Below are 18,868 nucleotides of genomic sequence, written 5' to 3'. Positions count from 1 at the left end.
GCCCCAAACATGGGCTTTGCATTTAGGCCAAATAGGACAACTGTATCTTTGATGTGTTTGGGTGGTTTAATATTGTCACGTTCTGACCAGTAGGGGTTATTTGTTTTTGTAGTTTGGTCAGGACGTGGCAGGGGGGTATTTGTTTTATGTGGTTCGGGGTTTATGGGATATGTATTTATGTAAGAGGGGTGTTTGATTTATGTGTTCCGGGGTTTTTGGGTAATGTTCTTGTTTTGTATTCCTACGGTTTTCTATGTTGTGTATTTCTTTGTGTTGGCCTGGTATGGCTCTCAATCAGGAACAGCTGTACATCGTTGTTGCTGATTGAGAGTCATACTTAGGTAGCCTTGTTGCACCTGTCCCTTTGTGGGAGGTTGGGATTGCATAGCTGTGTTTAGCCTGTAATCCTGTTTGTTCGAACGTTTTCTTGTTTTGTTTTCTTAAGTGTTCTAAATAAATATATAATGAGCACTCAACCCGCTGCGCTTTGGTCCACTTACTACGACGACCGTTACAAATATACCATCATAATTATTAACTTGACCATGCTTAAAGAGATATTCAATGTCTAATTGTTATTGTTACCCATCTACCAAGCACTGCTCTTCTTTATGAGACATTTGAAAACCTCCCTGGTCTTTGTAGTTGAATCTGTGCTTGAATTTCTATACTTGACTGAGGGACCTAACAGATGTTGTATGTACGGGGGACAGAAGAAAGGGTAGTCATTCAAAAATCATGTCAACCCCTTCAGACCTTGTGACTATAAGTTTCTATATGTGCAAAGCATAGATCTGAGATACTGAGCATCAACGTTTTCACATCGCAGACCTCAGAACTGTTTTGTAGCTCATTCTTCTTTCATAACCCAGTAAGGTCCTCACCTTAAAGGTACCTAAAGTGCTGAGTATCAAAATCCTAAGCCATTTGTAAATGTGTTTTTTTAGGGGTGGGGGCTACGTTATGGCCATTCTTCTGAAAAAGTTGTGAAAAAAAATCTAAGTAAATGCTAAATGTATGGTTTTGAGATAATGGGTATTTTTCAAGTCCCAGATCTCATAATTGTTTATTGATGTCTTCCTCTTCATGACTCAATAAATACAGTGCATTTGGAAAGTATTCAGACCCGTTGACTTATTCCACATTTTGTTACGTTACAGCCTTATTCTAAAATGGATTAAAAAAAAATCTAAATCAAAAATCAATCTACACACAAAACCCCATAATGACAAAGTAAAAACAGGTTTTTAAACATTTTTGCAAATGTATAAAAAATAAAAAACAGAAATATGACATTTATGTAAGTATTCAGACCTTTTACTGAGTACTTTGTTGAAGCGATTACAGCCATGAGTCCTCTTGGGTATGACGCTACAAGCTTGGCACACCTGTATCCGGGGAGTTTCTCCCATTCTTCTCTGCAGATCCACTCAAGCTCTGTCAGGTTGGATGGGGAGTGTCGCTGCCCAGCTTTTTTCAGGTCTCTCCAGAGATGTTCGATCAAGTTCAAGTCCGGGCTCTGGCTGGGCCACTCAAGAACATTCAGAGACTTGTCCCAAAGCCACTCCTGCGTTGTCTTGGCTGTGTGCTTAGGGTCGTTGTCCTGTTGGAAGGTGAACCTTCGCCCCAGTCTGAGGTCCTGAGCGCTCTGGAGCAGGTTTTCATCAAGGATCTCTCTGTACTTTGCTCCGTTCATCTTTCCTTTGATCCTGACTGGTCTCCCAGCCCCTGACGCTGAAAAACACCATGCCACCACCATGCTTCACCGTAGGGATGGTGCCAGGTTTCCTCCAGATGTGATGCTTGGCATTCAGGCCAAAGAGTTCAATCTGGGTTTCATCAGACCAGAGAGTCTTGTTTCTCATGATCTGAGAATCCTTTAGGTGTCTTTTGAAAAAATCCAAGCGGGCTGTCATGTGCCTTTTACTGAGGAGTGGCTTCCGTCTGGCCACTACCGTAAAGGCCTGATTGGTGGAGTGCTGTCATTTTGGGGTATCGTGTGTAGATTGATGAGGAAAAAAATTAATTTAATCCATTTTAGAATAAGGCTGTAAGGTAACAAAATGTGAAAAAGTCAAGGGGTCTAAATACTTTCCAAATGCACTGTATCTCACCTTACAGACAATAACTTTTTATTGATAACCCAGTATTGTGTAATTGGATTGCAGACAGAACCTAATAGCACCAAGTTAAAAAATGTTTGCTCAGACAGAACTTCAGATTATACTTTTTTTTAAAATTGTAAATGGACTTCAAGAAAAACCGGACATATCTCACATGAAAAGGACCACCTAAAGGGAATCTCTATGTGAATAACTCTTTTTTGACCAAATTGTCAGATAGAACTTTAGTTCCAAGGTCGTCGTGCCCTATTTTTTCACACCGTCCATGTAATTTATGTGATTTGTTAAGCCACATTTTACTCCTGAACTAATTTAGGCTTGCCTAAACAAAGCGGGTGAATACTTATGCAACGACTATATTTTAGTTATTTCCTTTTTATTCATTTGTAAATGTGTTTCTTTTCACTTTTACATTGAGTATTTTGTGTAGATCATTGACAAAAAATCCCACTTTGTAATGCAAGAAAATGTGAAAACATCCAAGGGGGGTGAATACTTATGATACTCACTGTACATCATTTACACACACACACATATGTACACACACACAGAGAAGTCAGCTCAGACAGATCCAGCTCAGCGAGGTCCGGCTCATGAACTCCATTAACAACAGCACATTTTTATTTCGAAAGGAAAATGTACGTGTTTTTTCAACAAATGTCAGTGCATCGATTTGTTCTTCTAATCAAATCGCTGAAAACTAAAACTTACTGATTCCTGTATTAAGACACACTACATATCAAATCACCTTGAAAGGGAACAAGGCACATGCATTTTACCAGGTAAGTTGACTGAGAACACATTCTCATTTACAGCAATGACCTGGGGAATAGTTACAGGGGAAAGGAAGGGGATGAATGTGCCAATTGGAAGCTGGGGATGATTAGGTGGCCATGATGGTATGAGGGCCAGATTGGGAATTTAGTCATGACATTGGAGTTAATACCCCTACTCTTACAATAAGTGCCATGGGATCTTTAGTAACCAGTCAGGACACCCATTAAACACCCCATGTGAAAGCCAGCACCCTACACAGGGTAATGTCCCCAACCACTACACTGGGGCATTGGGATATTGTTTTTTAGACCAGAAGAAAGAGTTCTTTCTACTGGCCCTCCAACACCACTTCCAGCAGCATCTGGTCTCCCATCCAGGACCAACCCTGCTTAGCTTCAGATGCAAGCCAGCAGTGGGATGCAGGGTGGTATGCAAACTCTAGGTTGTCTTATAGGCAACATGATTTGTCTTGCAGAAGAAGCTGATGAAGCAGTTTTTGGTGCTCCAGAGACGAGGTCTCCAGAGTCATGTCCCTCACTACACCACTGTGGAGGACATGAGCAACTGGCTTGTTAAGAACAAGTCCCTGGAGCGGTGAGTACAGCTACTTGTACTATGTACCATATAATTAGGAATCAGAATACTGGAATGGACATGAACCTTCATATGACAGTATAAAAGGTCAGCCATTTTGGTAAGGGAGTTGGTAAGCCAGTGGTCAGCCAGTGCGATGATAAATTATTGTGCAAAACAATGAATTTGAAGATTATCTGCACAGTATGTTTGTTAGATACAGTGGCGACCCGTCATTCAGGGCAGGTGGGGCAGAATTGTGTCATTCCGAACGTTATCCTCAACGTTATATTACATTTTGTTGCAACTCGAGGGATACCTCTCCGTCCATTCTAGCAGCAGGCTACACAGAGAATGGAACAGCTGTATAGGGGAAACAGCTTGATTCACACAAAATGGAATAAAACGTTGCGGGTACTTTTGGAATGACACAATTTCATGTGTACAACATCTAAAGACCAGCATCACTATATTGAGAGCATTTGTTCATGTTTTTTCAGAGCCCCAGTACTGCAAAACGATGATGAGGAAGTGAATCGCTGGTTGGGGTAAGTTTTTCAAAAACAAGTAAAATTGCCCAAAAAATGTCAAGACCCTTCTGTAACATGGCATTTACATCAAAAATAGAGATTTTTTTTTTTTTTTTTAAACCTAACTTCTCCTTTAATTTGTGGATTTCCATAATCTATTTCTTATGATATGTTACGAATTATAATTTGTATGATATGTTAGGATTTGCAATTCGTACAACATGTTATGAATTTGCAATACATATGATATGTTTCCGAGTTCCACTTATTTGTGGCTAACGTCAGCTAGGTGGCTAACATTAGCTAGGCTAGGGGTTAGGGGTTATGGTTAGGGGAATGGTTATATTACATGCTAAGTAGTTGCAAAGTAGCAAAAAAGTTCTAAGTAGTTGCAAAGTTGCTAATTAGATAAAATGATAAAGTTGTCCATGACATGATTCGAACACGCAAACTTTGGGTCTTCCCCAACCAACCTCCCTCATTTTGTTTTTGGCTTAAATATCCTTATTTCTTATGTACAACGTAACATATCATACTCATTTGAGTGTCACAGATTTACATTTACTATGTTACGTCTAGTATTTGAGCCCAGGCTGCTGTACTGCAATTCACTCCTGATTTCTCGCTGACCACAATGGCTGCCATTTTCCTCCCATTCTGTAACTTTGAGGGTTTATGACATAGCCACTCTAATTTTATAGGATCTCAATGCCATGTATTTTCTTTTTACCTAAGTATGTGAACACCATCAGATAGAATTCATAGCACAGATTTGATCAAATATAACAGAACAGATGATCTGGAATGACATTCACTCTCACGGGATGGGTTGCTCAAAATAACTAACTGAAAGCCACACTCCCAATAAGCCACAGATATGACTGCATTGAGGCATATTTCACTGTGCATCTATGGCTATATGCACCATGCCACTGCCTATTTCATTTGTTCATTTAGCAAACAAGACAGCTCATAATTCAGTGCCTTTATCAGTCAACATATCTATATTGTAGCTTCGGTTAGCTTTAAAAATGCAACATTTTCTCTCAACCTCATTGCAAAATGTGTACAATAGCAGGAAGTTTCTGGCCCACCCAAATGTCTGCAGGCCCACCCAGATTTCTGGCTACGCCACTGAATCCCTGTCATAGGCTCAATGGGAAATCAATGTGAAAGTAGATGAAGGAAAAAAAAGGCAGGAATGTTCAGTTGCTCTGTATTTGATTTTAAGGTTCAGAAAGGAAGCAGAGGAAGGGAATGACATAGGTCAGCTGGTAAGAGATTAGAAAGACATCTACAGTATAAGTTAAGTGGAGATAATATACAGTTAGTGAGTTATCCTTTCTAATAAACCATGTCCTTATTTAGCATTGGCTCATGGTACGTTGATATCAATATTTTCCCCTCACTGCTATGGGCATTAATGGCACCCCCTGTTTCCTGTGACAGACCTGGGAGGTGAACACTCAACTCAGAATGAGGGACGTTGAACATGAGGCTTTTACTGAGTTGGCCACCGACCTTAGTCAGGCCATTGACTCACTTGACTTTACTGCTGATCTCTCCTACCTGTGAGTCACATTCACTCTTTATGTTACAGTTGTTTGGTCTATGTATTATTCTATCCATCCACTGATGCTAAATGAAATGACTAGTGCAGGGGCCGATATCAATCAAACTTAATTTACTGTATGTAGCACATTTCTTACAGAGGATGCGTTTCAAAGTGCATAAAAGTGTTCCCTCTTGTCTCTATCTGGCTTGTATATTTTAGAAACCCTGAGGTCTGCGATGAGGTTGTAAGAGCTCTAAAGAGCATTTCCCAGAGCCTGGCCTTCCAGCCGTACTCCAAGCTGTGCTGTCCCTCTAAGGTGGTGGTGGACATCGTGCCCAGGCTGCTCCAGGCCCTCTGGTCCTGCCAGATGGAAAGCCCCTGTGACCGGTCCTCCATGGCCTTGAGCGACGTGAGTGTCACCATAGTGCTGGCAGTAGTGGAGAACCTCTCTAGAGTTCTGAAGGCTCCTTCTGTCGCTCAAGTCTACTACTCCCGTTGCACTGGTGTCAGGATGGTCCACTCACTCAACCGTAAGATCCAGTGCCTAAGCAGCCCTGAGGACCTTAGAAGAGCTCTTTTCACCCAAAGTTCGACCCTGATCAGCACCATCATTGAAGCTGTGAGCACCAAAGTCCAGAGGCTGTTTGAAGCTCCTGCTGACTACATTCCATTAAGCTCTATCCGCAGCTGGCTATCAGAGCCCAAGGCGAGCGAGGTTCGTCCAAAGTGCCCTAACCAGCTGGTAATCTCCTCGGAGCTCCTGAGGACCATCATTGGTATGATAGTTTATTTAGTCTTCGAAGGCCACCTAGAGGAAGACATCAACCTTCATTACTGGCCCCTCATAAATGACATAATCCACCAGCTGTCACTGTGTGGGGTCAAAGTCACAAAGAAAGGGGGCAAGGCCAACTGGCATATTGGCTGGTACCAGATCCTTGAGATGGGGACAAACATCCATACTCATCTTCGCCACTATACTGGCAGAGAGCTGGTACTTAAGCTTGCAACATCTGCCAGGGCCACCATGCTAACGAGGTGCATGGTTCACCATGTGGTCGAGGAGCTGGTAAAGCTGAAGGACGTGGATGAAGGGACACCAGCTTCAGGGAGCAGTGAGGTAAGCAATGATTACAAGTGTTTATCTTTATGAAAGTCCACTCATACAAAACATTTTTGTTGTTGTTGTTGGTAAAAAGAAGATTTGCAATGTCGCAAATATTACGTTAAATATGATGTCCTTGTTGCTTTCAGTCTGTGGACATGAACCTGGCAATCACCGACCACATTGTCCCTAACCTTGTCAAAGTGGTGGATTGGCTTCAACCCTTGGCCACTACCCCCATGGTGGACATCACAGCACCCCTAATCACTAACCCCGTCAAAGTGGACAACATCACAACAACCATGACCACTACTCCAGTTGACCTCCAGTCAGGTGAGTTAAATTGACACTGATCACTTTGACAGGTTATCATGTCTTACTGTAATATAACTTATTAGCTAATGTTTTGTAACTAGACAGTTTTGTAATAAGTTGTGTTTGTATGAGATTGATCTTCTCCTTCTAATTTCAAGGGGATGTTGTGGTAAAACACTCAACACCCTGCATTCCACCTGCAGGCTTTGCCCCATCACCATGCATTCTACCCACAGGCTTTGCCACTGCATCCTGCCCTCCACCACCTGGCTTTGCCCCGGCATCATGCTCCCCACCACCAGGCTTTTCCCCGGCATCATGCCCCCCACCACCAGGCTTTGCCCTTCTATCCTGCCCCCCACCACCAGGCTTTGCCCAGGCATCATGCCCCCCACCACCTGGCTTTGCCCCTCTATCCTGCCCCCCACCACCAGCCTTTGCCCTTGCATTGTGCCCCCCACCACCAGGCTTTGCCCCGGCATCGTGCCCCCCACCAACAGGCTTTGCCCTTGCATTGTGCCCCCCACCACCAGGCTTTGCCCCGCTATCCTGCCCCCCACCACCAGGCTTTGCTCTTGCATTGTGCCCCCCTCCACCAGGCTTTGCCCAGGCATCATGCCCCCCACAACCAGGCTTTGCCCTTGCATTGTGCCCCCCACCACCAGGCTTTTCCCAGGCATCCTGCCCCCCACCACCAGGCTTTGCCCCAGCATGGTGCCCCCCACCACCAGGCTTTGCCCCTGCATCCTGGCCTCTACCACCAGGCTTTGCCCCGGCATGGTGCCCCCTACGATCAGGCTTTATCGCGGCATCATGCCCCCCACCACCAGGCTTTCCCCCGGCGTCATGCCCTCCACCACCAGGCTTTTCCCCAGCATCATGCCCCCCACCACCAGGCTTTGCCCCGGCGTCATGCCACCCACCACTCACTTTCGCTGAACATATCTGCACGCTGATTCAGAGCATCACTGCCAGATCCAACAACATCGTCAACAAGGAGCTGGAGAAGTGTATCAACTCTTATAGTAAGAGGATCTGTGCTGACACGTTCTACTGCGAGTACATGAAGATGTGCCCATCACCCCAGGGGATTGAAGCCTTCTCATTTAATGAGGAGAGATTTTTCGTGGTGGCCAACATAATCGGCAGAATATTGCTGAACAACCTCCAGCTCGAGACGCTCCTCTCAGTGGAAGACTTTAATGTGGATGAAGAGAAACCAGTTTCAGGGAGCAGTGGGGTAAGCAACGATCACAAGTGTTTATCCTTATGAAAGTCCACTCTCTGATAAAAATACAAATAAATGTTGGTAAAGAGGAGATATGAAATGTAACAAATGTTCTGTTAAATGTTGTGTCCTTGTTGCTTTCAGTCTGTGGACTTGAACCTGGCAATCCCAGAGACCCCTAACCCTGTCAAAGTGGTAGACATCACAACACCCCTGACCACTAATCCAGTCAACCTTGAGGTTTTGGATGAAACACTTGTCCTTCAGTCAGGCGAGTTACACTGTCACAATCACTTTGACAGTTATCATTTTTCACTGTAATGTAACTTACTGGCTAAAGTTTTATAACTAGACAGTTTGGTAATTAAATTAAAGACGTCTTCCAGAGATTGTTGAATATTTCCTGTTGAAAAGAGATATCCCAAGTATAAATCCAGTAAAGTACACACGCTAATGCAGTGGTCACCAACCGGCCAATCGCAATCGACTGGTCGATCTCCAAGGCATTCCTAGTCAATCACCAAACATGTATGTAAAAAACCCAACAATAAAGCCTTTATGTATGACTGATCTTCACTTTGTCCGCCACCAACAGGCTTTGCCACGCCACACTGCAGCCCACCACCAGGCTTTGCCCCGGCACCCTGCACCCCACCACCAGAATTTTCCCCAGCACCCTGCATTCCACTCCCAGGCTTTTCACCAGCACCCTGCATTCCACCCTCAGGATTTGCCCTGGCAACCTGCACCGCATCGCCAAGCTTCGCCGCTAATGCCATGCAAGGCTTTGGCACGGAAATCATCCTGAAACAAATGGTCCTGCTATTCTTGGAGAGGCTCCCCCCTGCGTCAGAGGATCTTGAGTCAGAGTTCCTGACTATCACCAATCATATCTGCATGCTGTTTCAAAGCATCACTGCCAGATTCAGCAACATCGTTAATGAGGAGCTGGAGAAGTGTACCGACTCTGACAGTAAGCAGTACTGGGCTGACACCTTCTACTGGGAGTACATGAAGAGGTACCCATCATCCCAGTGCCTGGGGATTGAAGCCTTCACATGTGATGAGGAGAGATGTTTAGTGGTGGCCAACTTGTTTGCAAAGAAGATGTGCCCCAAGATGCTCCCCTCAGCAGCAGACTTCGACGAGGCTGAAGATTCAGGCAGCAATGGAGTAAGCGATGATTTCAAGTGTTTATCCTTATGAAAGTCCACTCATTAAATTATCTCTGATAAAAATACAAATAAATGTCAATGTTGGGAAAAGGGAAATATGAAATGTTGCAAATGTTCTGTTAAATGTTGTGTCCTTGTTGCTTTCAGTCTGTGGACTTGAACCTGGCAATCCCAGAGACCCCTAACCCTGTCAAAGTGGTAGACATCACAACACCCCTGACCACTAATCCAGTCAACCTTGAGGTTTTGGATGAAACACTTGTCCTTCAGTCAGGTGAGTTACACTGTCACAATCACTTTGACAGTTATCATTTTTCACTGTAATATAACGTACTGGCTAAAGTTTTATAGCTAGACAGTTTGGTAATTAAATTAAAGACGTCTTCCAGAGATTGTTGAACATTTCCTGTTGAAAAGAGATATCCCAAGTATAAATCCAGTAAAGTACACACACTAAAGCAGTGGTCACCAACCGGCCAATCGCAATCGACTGGTCGATCTCCAAGGCATTTCTAGTCAATCACCAAACATGTATGTTAAAAAAAAACAACAATAAAGCCTTATGTTCATATTTTTTGGATTACTTTCACTCTGTTGGTGGTAGGTGCACTTGATTCAGCAGCCCTAGCGCCGGAAAAGCATAGCATTCCCATTTTGAACCATTTCATGTGTCTGAAGGTAGTACTCTGCCTACCCGGCAGGCGCAGAGAGCAAATCAACTGCACCTACTGTATAGGCCTACCGCTGGCCAATCAGATAGCCTGCACATTTTCCTTGAGCCATAGACTGTAAAATGAAGTATAGAACGCACAGCAAATTTCATATTGTGACACTTCAAAACCTTTAAAACCATGACAAGAAAGAGAGACTCAACGAATACAGCAAGGAGCTGTTATTTTAATGAGTAAGTTCATGTTTAAGTTGTTATTCAGCATTGTCAACACTTTGTTCAACACTTAAAGCCATAAAATGTGAGTTGTCCTTATTCCCACTCACGCTACAACCAGCACTACAGCTGCAATGAATGAGTATGGCAAGGTGTTCTGATAAGCTTGTGTTATTATTAGCGGCTTGGCTTCTGTTTTTATATTGAGGGATATCTCACTGGTCATGGGAGTAACAACATGAATTGGTGCATGAGGTGGAAATAATGCAGTGGGCCTTGAGTTTCATCCTCAGCTGGAGTGCAGAGGGGATGGTGAGTCAGGTGAGAGGCAGCCTCACTGCTTCTCCCTCCCTCCCTCCCTCCCTCCCTCCCTCCCTCCCTCCCTCCCTCCCTCCCTCCCTCCCTCCTCTCAGACTGACCATCAGACACCGGCCATCAGTCCTGTTTAAACATTCAAGTGAATTATTATGCTCACTCAGCTGTGCCTTCCAAATAATACAACAAATTATCTAATTACCAGTGTTATCATATATAAAAAAAAGATATATATATTATTTAAACACATGGTCTGAAAAGATCAACATTGGCAGGCCAATCCAAGCATAGCCAATATGCAGTGATAATGTATTGGGCCTATAGCCTACTGAACAGACGTCATTGCTACAGAACAGTTTTGAAATAGTTAATGTTGCATTGGTTAACTTTTTTTAAAGTCATGTTTAAAAAAAATCTGAGCGCTAGATCTGGACTTGCATTTTGACTCAGAAAGTGATCTTGACTCAGAAAGTGATTTTGACTCAGAAAAGGTTGGTGACTACTGCTCTCAAGGGGGAAAGAATACGTTTTGAGCAAAATACAGTTTCTTAGAGACAACTGCCAACTTCAAGGAGCAGGCCATTCAAGGTGTTGGTCTGATGGGGATCCGTGATGTCATCGCCCCCCCCTTGCTTGAGGAACAATAGAGAAACAATATAGAACAAAAGAGAAACGGCCCACCCCCACACTTGTGCTATGTCATGACATACCTAGACCACCTGTTGAGAGGTGACTTTTGTTAAGTACATCAGGTGTTAATTGAGGTGAAAAGTACACTAGAGTGCCACTTCAAGTTTTTATGTAAGACTGATCTTCATTTTGTCCGCCACCAACAGGCTTTGCCCCGGCACACTGCACCCCACCACCAGGCTTTTCCCCAGCACCCTGCATTCCACTCCCAGGCTATTCACCAGCACCCTTCATTCCACCCTCAGGATTTGCCCTGACAACCTGCACCACATCGCCAAGCTTTGCCGCTAATGCCATGCCAGGCTTTGGCACGAAAATCATCCTGAAACAAATGGTCCTGCTATTCTTGGAGAGGCTCCCCCCTGCATCAGAGGACCTTGAGTCAGAGTTCCTGACTATCACCAATCATATCTGCATGCTGTTTCAAAGCATCACTGCCAGATTCAGCAACATTGTTAATGAGGAGCTGGAGAAGTGTACCGACTCTGACAGTAAGCTGTACTGGGCTGACACCTTCTACTGGGAGTACATGAAGAGGTACCCATCATCCCAGTGCCTGGGGATTGAAGCCTTCACATGTGATGAGGAGAGATGTTTAGTAGTGGCCAACTTATTTGCAAAGAAATTGTACCCCAAGATGTTCCTCTCAGCAGCAGACGTTGACGAGGCTGAAGATTCAGGGAGCAATGGAGTAAGCGATGATTTCAAGTGTTTATCTTATGAAAGTCCACTCATTCAGTTCTCTCTTATCTTTGTTGTCAATATTGGTTAAAAAAAAGTACATCTGCAATGTTGCAAACGTTATGTTAAATAATAAACATCTTAAATATTTAATATTTTTGCTTTCAGTCTGTGGACATGAACCACGCAATCGCCGACGAATTTGTCCCTAACCCTGTCAAGGTGTTGGAGTTGCTTCGACCCCTGTCACTGCCAGACATCAAAAAGACCTTGACCACTATCCATGACAAAGTGCTGGAAAACACAACAACAACCCTGGTTGATGTCCCAGTTAAGGTGGACAACATCACAACACCCCTGGCCACTAATCCAGTCAACCTTAAGGTTACGGATGAACCAGTTGACCTCCAGTCAGGTGAGTTACGTTAACACAGATCACTTTGACAGGTTATCATTTCCCTCTGTAATTGAAGGTATTAGCTAATGTTTTATTTTAACATGACAGTTTTGTAACTAACTAATTTGTAACTAATTTAAACTATTGTGATTGATCTTCTCCTTCTCATTTCCAGAAGATGTTGTGGTCATTAAACCAAAGAAAAGCAGAGTCATGAGATTCTTCCGTCGACTTTGCTGCTGCATATACGAAGATGATTTGATGGTGTGAACCTGACCAGCTTTTCAGCGGATGACTTCAGCTCACACACAAACACACGGGCACGCACACACACGTATACGCATGCACACACACACACACAAACACACACACACACACACACACACACACACACACACACACACACACACACACACACACACACACACACACCACAGTTGTTGTTTAACATGAGTTTCGCATGTTAAATATTTCTCTATAATCTTTCCTCATTAAATATTTTATTATGTCTTCATTCAATGACTATTTTTACTATTTACAGTAGCAATCGATTTGTATTGTTATTTTTTTGTAACTATTTACAGTTTCAATTCACATTTCATCACAAACGTACAGTTTTTTACAATCGTTAGGACCCATTTCTCAATACTTAGGTAACTTTTTCAAAACTCTTCACACAGTGAACATAACAGCAGTCTATGTGGGCTAAACAATGGATCATTTTTCATTGCTTTTGCACAAAATGCATTAAATGACTACATCTTTCAATTTTCATGAACTCTTTTCTCACTCAGACACAACCACCACCAAAAACTCTATGTACCTACAGGCCAATTTGCACATGTTTACACACTCTTTTCAAAACTGTTAAACTTAAGTTCGAAACCTAAAATAACACAAAATTGAATAAGACATACATTTGCTACATTTCTACAGTAATACCGTATTGAAATATATTCCAAATCTAAAAAAATGAAATACTATCAAAACAATTAGACCAACCACAGCTGATTCCCATTGTAGCTGAACACCTACCCAGGTGTTAGTCTTTCAATTTCATTACCATCTATACAAAAGGGGACATCTTAGGAATAATGCTGGACTGTAATGTAAACATGGACCCAGCCAGAGATAGAGAAGTGGCTGACAGAGGAAGATGAGTGGCTGGGAAAGGGAGAGGGAGAGGAGTACATATGTGTGGTGGAAGAAGACTGAGAGGAAGATCAAGAGCTGTAGTCTCAGATGAAATTAGGGCTACTATAATTGATCATGTAATAAATCATGACGTATCAATAAAAGAGTCTGGTCTGAGAGTGCAGCCAAATCTGCAACTCTCAACAGTGGCATCTATTCTGAGAAATTTCCAGCAAAACAACAGGTAAGATGTGCATTCTGCAAGGGCACCTGACTGAACTGCACATTACAAAAGTATATTGAGCAAAGCCTCCAAACCTACTTGTGTGTAATTGTAATTGTTTTTGTATTTCTGCTTAGGACCCAACGGTTACCTCCTACAGGCGGGAGAGGTAGGATTCTCACTGCTGTGCAGGAAACTGTAATCGTTGATATGGTCATCAGAAACAATGACATAAAACTCACAGTGATTCGGGACAGAGTGTTGGCAGACAATGTAAGCATAACAACTATTTCTAGAGTCCTGAAACAACATCAAGTCAGGATGGAGCAGTTTTACACTGTCCCCTTTGAGAGGAACTCTGAACGAGTCAAGCAACTCAGGAACCAATAAGTCCAGGTAAGATGACTATTAAATACAGAACTGGTTTTGAACAAAACCAAACAGGGCAGAGGCACACAATGGCATGTTTTAAGGTATAATGTAAACTACCGTAATAGCCTAACTCTTATGTTGCCTTGTGGATCTATTTTAGAGAGTCATGGAGATTGAAGCCAGGCAAACACCCCACATATTCATCTTTGTGGATGAGGCTGGTTTCATCTTGGCCAAAACAAGGCGGCGAGGAAGGAATGTGATTGGGAAAAGAGCCACAGTGGATGTCCCGACCCAGAGGGGTGCCAACATCACAATATGTGCAGCAATATCCTCTGATGGATTGCTGTTACACAAACCTCTAATTGGGACATACAACACCGAGTGTCTCATTTCATTCCTGGATGACCTCTATGGAGGGGTTGTGCCAGGTGAGGGAAGGGTCGCAGTGAGGCGAACATCTGAATGACTCAGAGGACAAGTGGTGAATGTGTTGTGGTCAGATGAGACCAAAATAGAGCTCTTTGACATCAACTCAACTCGCCGTGTTTGGAGGAGGAGGAATGCTGCCTATGACCCCAAGAACACCATCTCCACCGTCAAACATGGAGGTGGAAACATTATGCTTTGGGGGTGTTTTTCTGCTAAGGGGACAGGACAACTTCACCGCATCAACGGGGCCATGTACCGTCAAATCTTGGGTAAGAACCTCCTTTCCTCAGCCAGGGCATTGAAAATGGGTCGTGGATGGGTATTCCAGCATGACAATGACCAAAACACACGGCCAAGGCAACAAAGGAGTGGCTCAAGAAGAAGCACATTAAGGTCCTGGAATGGCCTAGCCAGTCTCCAGACCTTAATCCCATAGAAAATCTGTGGAGGGAGCTGAAGGTTCGAGTTGCCAAACGTCAGCCTCGACACCTTAATGACTTGGAGAAGATCTGCAAAGAGGAGTGGGACAAAATCCCTCCTGAGATGTGTGCAAACCTGGTGGCCAACTACAAGAAACGTCTGACCTCTGTGATTGCCAACAGGGGTTTTGCCACCAAGTACTAAGTCATGTTTTGCAGAGGGGTCAAATACTTATTTCCCTCATTAAAATGCAAATCATTTTATAACATTTTTGACATGCGTTTTTCTGCATTTTTTTGTTGTTATTCTCTCTCTCACTGTTCAAATAAACCTACGATTAAAATTCTAGACTGATCATTTCTTTGTAAGTGGGCAAACGTACAAAATCAGCAGGGGATCAAATACTTTTTTCCCCCACTGTATATCTATCCTACCCTGTCTTTCTAAGGTCTTCGAAACCCAAGTTAACAAACAGATTACCGACCATTTCGAATCCCACCGTACCTTCTCCGCTATGCAATCTGGTTTCAGAGCTGGTCATGGGTGCACCTCAGCCACGCTCAAGGTCCTAAATGACATGATAACCGCCATCGATAAGAGACATTACTGTGCAGCCGTATTCATCGACCTGGCCAAGGCTTTGACTCTGTCAATCACCACATTCTTATTGGCAGACTCGACAGCCTTGGTTTCTCAAATGATTGCCTCGCCTGGTTTACCAACTACTTCTCTGGTAGAGTTCAGTGTGTCAAATCGGAGGGCCTGTTGTCCGGACCTCTGGCAGTCTCTATATGGGTGCCACAGGGATCAATTCTCGGGCTGACTCTCTTCTCTGTATACATCAATGATGTTGCTCTTGCTGCTGGTGATTCTCTGATCCACCTCTACGCAGACGACACCATTCTGTATACTTCTGGCCCCTCTTTGGACACTGTGTTAACTAACCTCCAGACGAGCTTCAATGCCATACAATTCTCCTTCCGTGGCCTCCAACTGCTCTTAAACGCAAGTAAAACTAAATGTATGCTATTCAATCGATCGCTGCCCGCACCTGCTCGCTCGTCCAGCATCACTACTCTGGACGGCTCTGACTTAGAATACGTGGACAACTACAAATACCTGGGTGTCTGGTTAGACTGTAAACTCTCCTTCCAGACTCACATTAAGCATCTCCAATCCAAAATTAAATCTAGAATAGGCTTCCTATATCACAACAAAGCATCCTTCACTCATGCTGCCAAACATACCCTCGTAAAACTGACCATCCTACCGATCCTCGACTTCGGTGATGTCATCTATAAAATAGCCTCCAACACTCTACTCAACAAACTGGATGCAGTCTATCACAGTGCCATCCGTTTTGTCACCAAAGCCCCATACACTAACCACCATTGCGACCTGTACGCTCTCGTTGGTTGGCCCTCGCCTCATACTCATCACAAAACCCACTGGCTACAGGTTATCTACAAATCTCTGCTAGGTAAAGCCCGGCCTTATCTCAGCTAACTGGTCACCATAGCAGCACCCACCCGTAGCACGCGCTCCAGCAGGTATATTTCACTGGTCACCCCCAAAGCCAATTCCTCCTTTGGTCGTCTTTCCTTCCAGTTCTCTGCTGCCAATGACTGGAACGAAATGCAAAAATCTCTGAAGCTGGAGACTCATATCTCACTCACTAGCTTTAAGCACCAGCTGTCAGAGCAGTTCTCAGATCACTGCACCTGTACATAGCCCATCTGTAAATAGCCCATCTATCTACCTACCTCATCCCCATACTGTATTTATTTATTTATCTTGCTCCTTTGCACCCCAGTATCTCTACTTGCACATTCATCTTCTGCACATCTACCATTCTAGTGTTAAATTGCTATATTGTAATTACTTCGCCACCATGGCCTATTTATTGCCTTAACTCCCTTATCTTACCTCATTTGCACTCACTGTATATAGACGTTTTGTATTCTTTTTGTAGCTCCCTCCAGTAACCACGAGCACAACCGTTCCTTGGTTTTAACTGGCGGCTTTATTCTGTAGTTTAGTCAGAATTATCACCTTCCGTGAGAACTATAAAGTAAATGAAAATACAGTTTAAGCACACTCTTACACCTTCTTGTCTTATGAGTGACTTATTAGCTTGGTATAACTCTGAAGTAATTACATACATAAACAGTTTAGCCGGAGCTATAACAGTATCAGATTGAACACACGAATAAAGGAAAAAATACCTCATTGGCTGCTTATTACAGAAGGGAGGAAATCAAACTTCACACTTATTATTCCTGGCATGAATTCACGCTTCATCCTAACATACACATATCAACCTTTACGAACTACACCCGGTAACATGAAAACTTAGCTAACATCGCGCGGGAAAGCCTTCACCCCCAAAGATGTGTTGCTACGATAATGATCCCTGTTACAACAGTTATTAGCCACGTAGTTCCACCTGTCTTATCATTTCCTCCGCATAGCAAACACGTAAACAATTCAAACAAAAAAACAACGACATAGACTTACAGATTAACTGTCAGTTACACTTTTGTTCTTCTGTATTATTGACTATGTTTTGTTTATTCCATGTGTAACTCTGTGTTGTTGTATGTGTCGAATTTCTATGCTTTATCTTGGCCAGGTCGCAGTTGCAAATGAGAACTTGTTCTCAACTAGCCTACCTGGTTAAATAAAGGTGAAATAAAAAAAATATAAAACAAATACAATGGTAGCCAGCATATAGAAGGTGAACTGTCTGGATCTGAAAATCACATACTGTAGGAAAAGTAACCACATTTGGGGATAGCTCCTCTGCCGACAATTGATCAATTATGGCCTTGTAGTAATACAACAATATGAGTCGTAGTTGAGAAATGAGACACGTGCATTTCTAAACCGGTGAATAAAGTTCAATACCTCTTCTGCTTTTTCAGACAAGTTTATGCTGCTGTTGTTTCCAAGCATGGCCTCCATTGCTCTCACTCCAAACACACACACACACACACACACATACACGCACACACACACACACTGTGCCTGGCTTGCACTGAGGGGGGGTTTCAAGTTTACAATGCACTGCTGTTGATGTCTGGCCAGTTCCTTTCTCCTTGTGAGGTATAAAAAAGGTCACAAAGCAGCCTTCTGGCACAGCTTCATAACATATGCTGCTCTGGCCTCCACAATAACTCCTAGCCTCTCTGGTGTATGCTAAAGACTGTTCTCTACAGCTATGTAGCATATATCAGTTCTCTATGGTCATCTCTGTCTTCACAATAGGACTGTTAAATCACCTGGCAAGAAGAGCTGAAGCAGCTCAGCTGATAAAATGGCCCCAGTTTGCTACAGAACGTCCTTTGATATGTTTATACTTTGAAGGGGATATAATGAACGAAAATCTCCCTTGTGTCACTTGAGTCCAATACACAGATTTTGAGCCGTAGTCGAAAATTTGCTAAAATATAATTGGCAACATTCTCCTGCAATACATGTTGTCTTGTTTTGTACGCTTTGTACAAATAATAAAACGCAGAACTACAGGATGTTTCTTAACATAACTCTTTATTAACTAGCTACAACTACATGTTCGCCTATCTCCAACCACGATCAACTGACGATGCCCTAACCGTCTGGGTGGTCTTAACCAATCACTGCACAGTAGGATACGGCGGTAAAATGCATCCAATTATAATTCAGTATGTATTCACATATGAATATTACATCCCCCTTCTTTTAAAACAAAATACAAATGTTTACATATTCTAAGCTTTTCTTTTGAATACATGCTCTGTAGTTTGAACTCAAGGTAAGTAACCATTTATATTGCATAACACACCAACTGAATCAACATAGACTCTGAAACAATGATCCAACATACTGTTACTTTTAGAACAAGGGATTCTCAGCAACTCAGCTTTCACTGTAGAAATGACATCTTAACATTTCAAAC

The 18,868-nt window shown here is 43.1% G+C and overlaps 1 long non-coding RNA gene across 1 annotated transcript; it reads right to left on the bottom strand.

Annotated features, from left to right (window-relative positions):
- Positions 1-16,894: 16,894 nt before the first annotated feature.
- Positions 16,895-17,401, bottom strand: LOC115201060 (uncharacterized). The gene is made up of 2 exons (XR_003879676.1): positions 17,157-17,401; positions 16,895-16,995 (listed from the first exon to the last, which is right to left on the bottom strand). It is a non-coding gene; the product is annotated as an uncharacterized LOC115201060 (long non-coding RNA).
- Positions 17,402-18,868: the final 1,467 nt, after the last annotated feature.

This window comes from Salmo trutta, chromosome 10 (genome assembly GCF_901001165.1).
Source record: "Salmo trutta chromosome 10, fSalTru1.1, whole genome shotgun sequence".
Lineage (NCBI taxonomy): Eukaryota > Metazoa > Chordata > Actinopteri > Salmoniformes > Salmonidae > Salmo > Salmo trutta.
This window is presented reverse-complemented; position numbering and strand designations above follow the sequence as displayed.